An 8,709-nucleotide genomic window follows, 5' to 3' on the forward strand; every position below is an offset into this window, starting at 1 on the left:
GTCCACTAAAATGGCATTGTGTTTGGATTATTGGTCTTGATAGCTTTAAATTCCACAAGATTTGACCATGAGCATTTGATTCTTTTCATTTAATTATTTTGTGAACTATGATTCGCAACTATAATTGTCATGGTGAATGAGACATACAAAAGTGTATACTTGGTGTTAATTATTGGACTATGTGAATGACATATCTTATTGAACTGATCAGAAGGTTTCACCTGAAGTTCATCGGGTAACCCCCGATCAGTAAATGGGGCTCCTCCAGGGTTGGGAACTAGGTTCATTGGGTACACCGCCACAAATTCTTCGGGTTGTGATTCGGGATCGAATTGTTGGCCAACGAACCTGATATATTTACCGAAGAAACAGGTTGGTTGCAGAAAAGGTGACTCTTGCTCATTGATCGGTTCATTCGAGATAGTTTAAAAACATTATCATAATTAATTTAGATATTTCAGGTTCAATTTGAATAAAAATAAGACACCCTTCCACTAGTTGGCCCATTTAAATACTTTGGCTCATCTTAGAGTGCCCCTACAGTTGGAGGTGCACAAACCGGGTTTTTTATAATACTCGGTGAAGGTAATCAGAGGAAAAGAAAAACAGATTGCCAAACACGCAATTTTATTGAAGAAATCTAACTCAAAAACTTCAATTACATAATCCTTACCCTATACACGGTATTTATAGACTAACCAAAACATGTTAGAATATAACCAGGATTCTGCATTAATTTAAACCACATAATTATCTAAAATAACTCCTTATTTTAGGAATAGATAATTATCTCATATTTAAATTAAACTTGGACTCCACTCCAAGTTAATACCCGAGCCCGATCAACGCCAAAGCCACAATCGGACTCAGACATTCGCCAACAATCACCCTCTGAATTTCTGAGTCGTGGAGTGTAACTCTTGCACTCCAAGTAACGGCCTCATCTCCATGAACTTTATACGCGCTAAGGCTTTTGTTAATGGATCCGCTTTCTGTTTATCTCCGGATACGTGTTCAACCACCACTTGCTCATTTTCTACACATTCTCGAATAAAATGATATCGAGTATGTATATGCTTACTCCTACCGTGAAAAACTGGGTTCTTTGACAATTCGATTGCTGATTTATTATCAACTCCGATCAGCACCTTTTGTTTCTCCGACCCTGTCAACTCTGCCAATAACTCCCTTAGCCAAATTGCTTGACATGCAGCTGCAGTAGCTGCCATGAATTCAGCTTCACACGAAGATAATGCTACGGTAGCTTGCTTTTGTGAGCACCATGTGATAGGCGATGTACCAAGGTAGAAAACATGACCCGTAGTGCTTCGACCATCATCTCTGTCAAAGTTGTGACCACTATCGCTATATCCTACTAATTTCATGTCATTACACCGCTCATACTTTATTCCAAATGAGGTTGTTCCCCGGAGATAACGTAGGATTTGCTTAATGGCAAGTGCATGTGATTTTCTCGGACTTTGCATGTGCGACTAACTACCCCAACTGAGTATGACAAGTCTAGGCGTGTATGCAGAAGATAGCGCAAGCAACCCACTAATTTTCGATAATGAGTAGCTTCAACTTCTGGCTCCTCTTCGCCTTTCGACAATTTGAGTCCCGATTCCATTGGAATTAAAGTCTCATTGCAATCTTCCAGACCAGCTTCTTTTAGGATTTTCATATCATAACTCTCTTGCTTGATTTTCACACAATCATGTTCTTGAGAGACTTCGATACCCAAGTAATAAGTTAGCTCACATAAATCTGACATTTCAAACTGAGATGCCATCTTTGCCTTAAACTGATTTATGAACTCTAAACTTGTGCCTGTCACGAATAAGTCATCGACATAAACTGCCACAATAATAAATTCACCATTAGACACCTTTTTATAAACAACCTTTTCATGCAAGCATCTTTGAAAACCAATATTCTTTAGAATACTATCAAGCTTTAGGTTCCATGCCCTCGGAGCTTGCCTTAGCCCGTATAATGCTTTTGCTAACTTGTAGACTTTTTCTCCCTCTCCCGGTTTTTCAAAACCCTCAGGTTGAGTCACGTACACTTCTTCCTTTAACTCACCAAGCAAGAAGGCCGTTTTGACATCTAGATGATGAATCTTCCATCCTTTCCCGGCTGCGAGAGCAATCAAAAGTCGTGTTGTCTCGAGTCGAGCTACCGGCGCAAACACTTCATCAAAGTCAATACCAGGTTGTTGTACATAGCCTTTAGCAACTAAGCGCGCTTTGTACTTATTGATCGTGCCATCCGCATTTCTCTTGATTTTGAATAACCACCTTAACCTGATGGGCTTAACACCTTTTGGCAGAGGAACAAGTCTCCATGTGTTATTCTTTTCAATAGAGTCTATCTCAACTTTCATTGCTTTAACCTATTTCGGTTTATTTTTAGCTTCATTAAAGTTCCTCGGTTCCTCGTCAAATGTTAACAACAGTTCATTAACATTCAGCTCGTAATCATTCAATTTTCTTGGTAACAAAGACAGACGGGTTGAGCGACGTACCGGGACAGGCGTAGCATCGCTGTCAGAGACTGTTTCTTCTCTTTGTGAACTGTTTGCACGAGCTGGGCCCCCGATTGATTCGTTTTGGACCTGACTGCTGACTTGCGGCGTTGTTTCTTGGCCGTTTACGGGCTGATGTTGTCCAGCGGCTGCTGGGTTCACTTCATTGTAGTTTGGCTGTTCAACTTCAGCATCTTGAGTATCTCCCCATATGACCGTAAAGGAGCCTGGTTCGCTTTCAGCTTGGGTTTGATATCCGGGCACATTTTTTCAGTTCCAACCTCTTTTCTCATCACAATCAGCATAGGCACTAATAATAATTTTATTTTCACGCGGATTGAAGAGACGAAATCCACCTGAACCGGGTTCTTTGCCGAGATAAACCAATGGTTTGGACCTGTCATCGAGTTTCCTCAAGTGCTTTGCAACTATTCTTTCGTAGGCCACACAGCCGAATACTCTTAAATCTTCCAGGTCCGGTTTCTCACCTTAAAATTTTTCGTATGGTGTAACTCCTACCAATGCTCGCGTAGGGGTTCGATTTATTGTAAAACCCGTGAGGATCACAATGATATCAATCTAACCTTGTGAGAGTGCGGAAACCAATCACAAGGCGATTCAAGAAACTATATAAAGATCAAATAACAATTAATAAAGATGAATCAAACAAACCGAAACTTGCATTCAACTTAAACGATGACTGATACAAGATCGGATGGGACCCCGGTTGCGACTGCTTATGTTGCCTGCCTGCTACACGTGAACAACAACCCTTAATCAATAGATTAAGGGTGTTTAAATACTAAACATGCAAACCGAAACCTAGGCCCATGTCACTATCATTCTAGCCCAACCCACAATTGTTTAACCCAAAACATAAACAAACTAATTACAAAATCAACCCCTAAACATTGTTAACCTACATGAATAAACCTTCAGGTTCCAACAATCTCCCCCTAGGTTTATGCATGTAGGTTCTTCTGTCTTCAGCTGCCTTGATGACCACCACTCATATTATCCTTGTATCCACCAAATCCCCGCTTATGAATATGCATAACAGAGGCTACTGCAGACGTCCACCCCTTAGCAATTTCTTCATACTTTTCAGTGGCTCTGATTTGGTTGCTTGCCAGTACTTCAATATCTTCAACTGCAAGATTCAATAAATCAATCTGATCGACCAAACAGTAGCTTTCATCTCCATCACAAACAATCACAGCTTGACCAAGACGTTCATTATACGCCCAAAAGTGCATTGTCTTCAGCGCCCCTTTCGGAATCTTTCTTACCAAAGGAATTGTCTTTTCTTTGTCAGTAGCGGGCCAGTGCACTATCTTCATCCGCTTGTTTGTATATGGATCCCTGATTCCTTTCGCTGGTTTAACAGTGGTATCTGCTGTACGCATCGAGGGAAAACCTTTTGCAACTTCCCTTTTCAATCTCTCGAAGAACATATGACCAGGTCCATTAAGCTTATCATCCACATAAGGTTTATTGACCAAATCTGTTAAATCTACCTTAGTGAATGACTGAAATTGCCCTGAACGCTTGTACCATTCAACCGGTCCAACTTTTCTCTTAATCCACCACCTGTTACGATCATGATCATAACCCCAGCTAACAACACCAGATCGATTCCCTTTCTTGTCGTAGAGAGTTTCACCAACATCCATCAAATGATGTGTAGCACGTGCATCTTCATCATCAGGATTTGCATTTTTGTTCTTCAGAATTACAAACTCTCTCTTCTTCTTCAACCTCTCTGCTTTCGCTTTCTCTGCTTCTGGATCAGTAACCCTTTCAAAGTACTTTTCCATAGCAGCAGCCTTTTCAGCATTATCTTTCTCAAAAGCTTTCTTTCTGTTCTCTACATCAGTGGGATCGGAAAACTCTTGACCAAATTTCTTTTCAAGCTTGCCTCGCAGATCATAAACAATATTGAACAATAGACCAACATCTCCCTGCAGTTGCTCAATCTGTTGATCTTTCTTCACAATGGTGTCTTCAAGTTGTATGATCTTCGCATCTTTATGAATAGAATCTTGTTCAAGCACAACCAAGCGTTTCTTCATTTCTCTCATACTTATAAACTCATCATCATCACTGGAATCACTGTCGAAAGGCATTCTGAGTGGTTCAATAGGCCGTTTACCACTTGAACTGCCCGGTTCTTCATGAATAGTACCAGAAGGTCCAGCACTAACAGTTTCAGAAGGCCCAGCTTCAGTGTGAGCTTCAACATTAGGTACAGCTTCAGTTTGAACTTCAACATGAGGCACAGCTTCACTTTGAGCTTCAACATTTGCCATAACTGTATCATCACCTTGAATTCCAGCATCAGACTCAAAGAAACTATCTGTAGTAGTGGTGGTGTCATCAACATTTGTTTCGAAATTAAACTTATATAAACCTTCAGCATCATCAGCAACAGTTACGGATTGATCTTTGCTTTGTTCGATAAACATTCCGGGTCTCGGATCCCGTCTTTTCCTTTTTAGCGGAATATCATCGGAATCCCTTGGGCTTTCTTCAGGCTCTTCAGTAGACACTGACAGATTGGTAGGAGGATTACCCATCGTGTCAGCCACTTTCTTTAACAACAGAGCCAAGTTCTCTGCAGAAATCACCGGATTAACAGTAGAAACAGCATCAGCATTGACTTCAGGAGGAAGTTCAAAATCATCATCATCAGAATCACATGCAATCTCAACACCTTCATCGTCAGAGTTAATAGTGATACGCTCTGGCTCTGGCTCATTTTCAGTACTCCTTTGAATGTCATGTTCTTCAGCAACTATGGCACGTGCAGGTACGGCTTGTACCCTGACTGGATTCTCAACAACATTTTCGGTCTCTGCAAACTGACCGAACTTCTCTAACTCAATCAAACCCTCAAACTTCTTCTCTGTTCCTTTCTTTGTTGTAAGGGTACCAAAACAGGAAGGACCCATGGGCTTTAACTCCAGCGTGTTACCCGATCTCCTCAATTCAGGATAACGAGCATTCAGAATCATCTGCACAAATCTAGGATACATCAAAAACTTATCCTTTCGTAGCCCAATAGCATTCCTTTTCATTGCCTCTAGAACATATCGTGAATAATTGAACGGCTCATTTGTAATCACGCAAATCAATGCAGCCGTCTGCGTTGTGTTTAGTTGATCAATTCCCCCTCGGTTCTCTGTCATGCACAATAGGAACATGTGCAATAACAAACGCCAGTATGGATGAACAAACTTTTTGACCAGGGGAGGAAATCTTCCTTCATAGCTTAGACGTGGCAAGATAGCTTCAATTACTCCAGCAGCAAGCTCGATTGGATCCGTTTCTTGATCATTAAACTGCAACGCTTCCCTGATAACCTGCTCTGTCACGATAATCTTCGTTCCGTCGATCTCAGCAGTTATCGCTCCCTTTCCTTCAACAATTTCCACCTTTGCAGTCTTCCAGAAATCTCGTATAAGACTTTCATACACAACCGGATTGTCTCGAAGAGCGTGAACAATACGGCAAGTATTTAAGCCTTTAATCAAAGACGTGTACAACTGCTTGTGCTTTACAGGTGGAGGTGCCAAATACGCAACTTGATTGTGAGAAGCAATAAACTTTAGGTCCATTTTCTGCACATCACAAACAACATATAAGTTTCCAGATTTAACAGTGATAAAAATCAAAAGTAAAAACAAACACTGTTACTGTTCACTCGTAACCATGAGTCGCAACCCAAGGTTTCGAGTCGAAACCATGAGTCGCAACCAGGATAACTGAGTCGCAACCATGAGATTGCGAGTCGCAACCATGAGTCGCAACAGGCCAAAATGAGTCGCAACCATGAGTCGCAATCTCGAGGTTGCGAGTCGTAATCATTGGTTTCGAGTCCTGTTGTTCTTGATTGCGACTGGAAACTTCAACCGAAACTTCAACATGTCATCGGAAAACTCATCGGAAACATCAAATCTTCATCGGCATCTTCATAGATTCGCCGGAATCTTCAACAATCCTGCAAAATCTTGAAGAATGACGTCATATTTACCTGTTGATGATCTAACTTGATTGCGAGTCGCAACCGGAATTTGAGTCGGAATCTGATTGCGGCCGGAATTGTTGAGAGAGAATTCAGAGTAGATTGCGAGTGAATAATGAAGTTTTGACTCGTAATCAGCCTTTTATATGACCACTGTTTCCCATGGGCCCAAGTCTGTTGGGCTTAGGCCTCATGGACTTGGGCTTTGCAAATATTTTCAGAATTTTGGGCTTAATAAAATGTTTTTCAACAGTAATTTAAACAAACCCAATTAAAATTTGATTTTCAAATAACCCATCAAACTCATTGAGCATTATCTTGCAACACAAAACCTAAACAAAAAAAATTAAATAATAAAAATTATTTACAAAATAAAACAGGAAATTTGCATAGATACTCAGGGATCAAATCACAGGGTCTCGGGCATGACTTCACTTATCAACACTGATCTACTAGAGGATGATCTAGACAATTGCCAGTATATTTGTCCTCTTAAACTCATCTCCCTAGATCTTTTCCATATAACTGCCTGTATCTCCTTTTATCATGTTTTGATATTTTAATAATGAGCACCCAAACAAATACTAATCAAGTCCCGGAATTATACACAGCTCACTCTATCATGCAAGCAGTTTCCCTACCACATATTTCACAAGCCCAATCCGAATTTCTGAAATCTTAACTGGGAATAGGTTGAGAAAAGAACAGAATAGATCTTAGAATGAGATGATATAATATACAGATCAAATGAGTTTTCTCAATTTGATATAGGTTTGTTGGGTTTCTTTTGGGCACTAGAGGGCCTCTTTCGGGTGTTAATTGATCTACAGATCGACAACGTACAGCTAGGTCAGCATGTATCTGGATGCAGCAGAAGCTGACGTTGCCTAGCACCTCCAGGTCAGCATGTATCTGGATGCAGCAGAGGAGGTACACGACTTTTTCAGATAAGATTTCAGAATCAGACCGAAATTGTGTGTATCGGGAAAAGCATACAAACATTCAAATAGACATGAGCTAATTCCAAGTGATTTTCTTTTCTGAGGTCATGTACTGGTTTAGTTCTGAACAGAAACAGCTATTGTTTCCAATCTTAAGGATAGAGCCTACCAACACATCATACTAGAGTCAAACAATTTCGATACTGGTCTTACATGAGTCAGCCCTTGACCATAAAGTGAAAATTCATTTCATTTCCCAGTCCAGCCATACTTCCTTTTGAAACTCTTTTTGTATTTTTCGATTTTTTCAATGTTTTTGTATTTTTCGATTTTTCTCCCCCTAAATTTGTGCATAAATAAAAACTACCTAAGAATAGAAAAGTTTATGAACAAATTTACCTACGAAAACAAAACAAAACAAAATATGCTCAATCAGTAAAACGGATCATTTTCAGAAAATCCACAAGCACTCTGAATTTCGAGCTGCTGACAGGTTTAGTGAACAAATCGGCAGCATTTGCATCTGTGTCGATTTGTTCAAGCGTAATCAGACCTCTGTCAAAACAGTCTCGAATGAAATGAACTTTAATATCAATGTGCTTGGTTTTGGAGTGAAAAACAGGATTTCTAACAATTTGTATTGCAGCATCATTATCGCAGTAAATAGTAGTGTTAAGATATGTCAAACCATAATCCTGCAATTGATGTTGCATCCACACCACTTGAGAGCAAGAAGCAGAAGCAGCAACATACTCAGCTTCAGCTGTGGATATCGCCACCGTTTGTTGTTTCTTGCACTGCCAAGAAATGAGCCGATCACCCAAAAATTGACATCCCGCAGAAGTGGATTTCCTGTCACTGTCAGTACCTCCAAAATTGCTGTCAGAGAAAGCAAACAAGTCAAAATTGGAATCTCTCGGATACCACAGACCAAACCGAGGTCGGCCTTTTAGATACCGAAAGATCCGTTTAACAGCAATAAGATGAGAAGTTTTAGGATTAGCCTGATAGCGTGCACAGTTGCAAACAGCAAACATGATGTCCGGACGGCTAGCTGTGAGATACATCAATGACCCAATCATTGACCTATATTGACGTTGATTTACAGACTCTCCTTCTTCATCTTCAGTCAACAATGGTCTCTCAGCCATAGGTGTCTCAGCAGGCTTTGCATCCGTGAACTTGAACTTTGCCAGCACATCATCCACATACTTCCC

This window comes from Helianthus annuus, chromosome 7, assembly GCF_002127325.2.
Source record: "Helianthus annuus cultivar XRQ/B chromosome 7, HanXRQr2.0-SUNRISE, whole genome shotgun sequence".
NCBI lineage: Eukaryota > Viridiplantae > Streptophyta > Magnoliopsida > Asterales > Asteraceae > Helianthus > Helianthus annuus.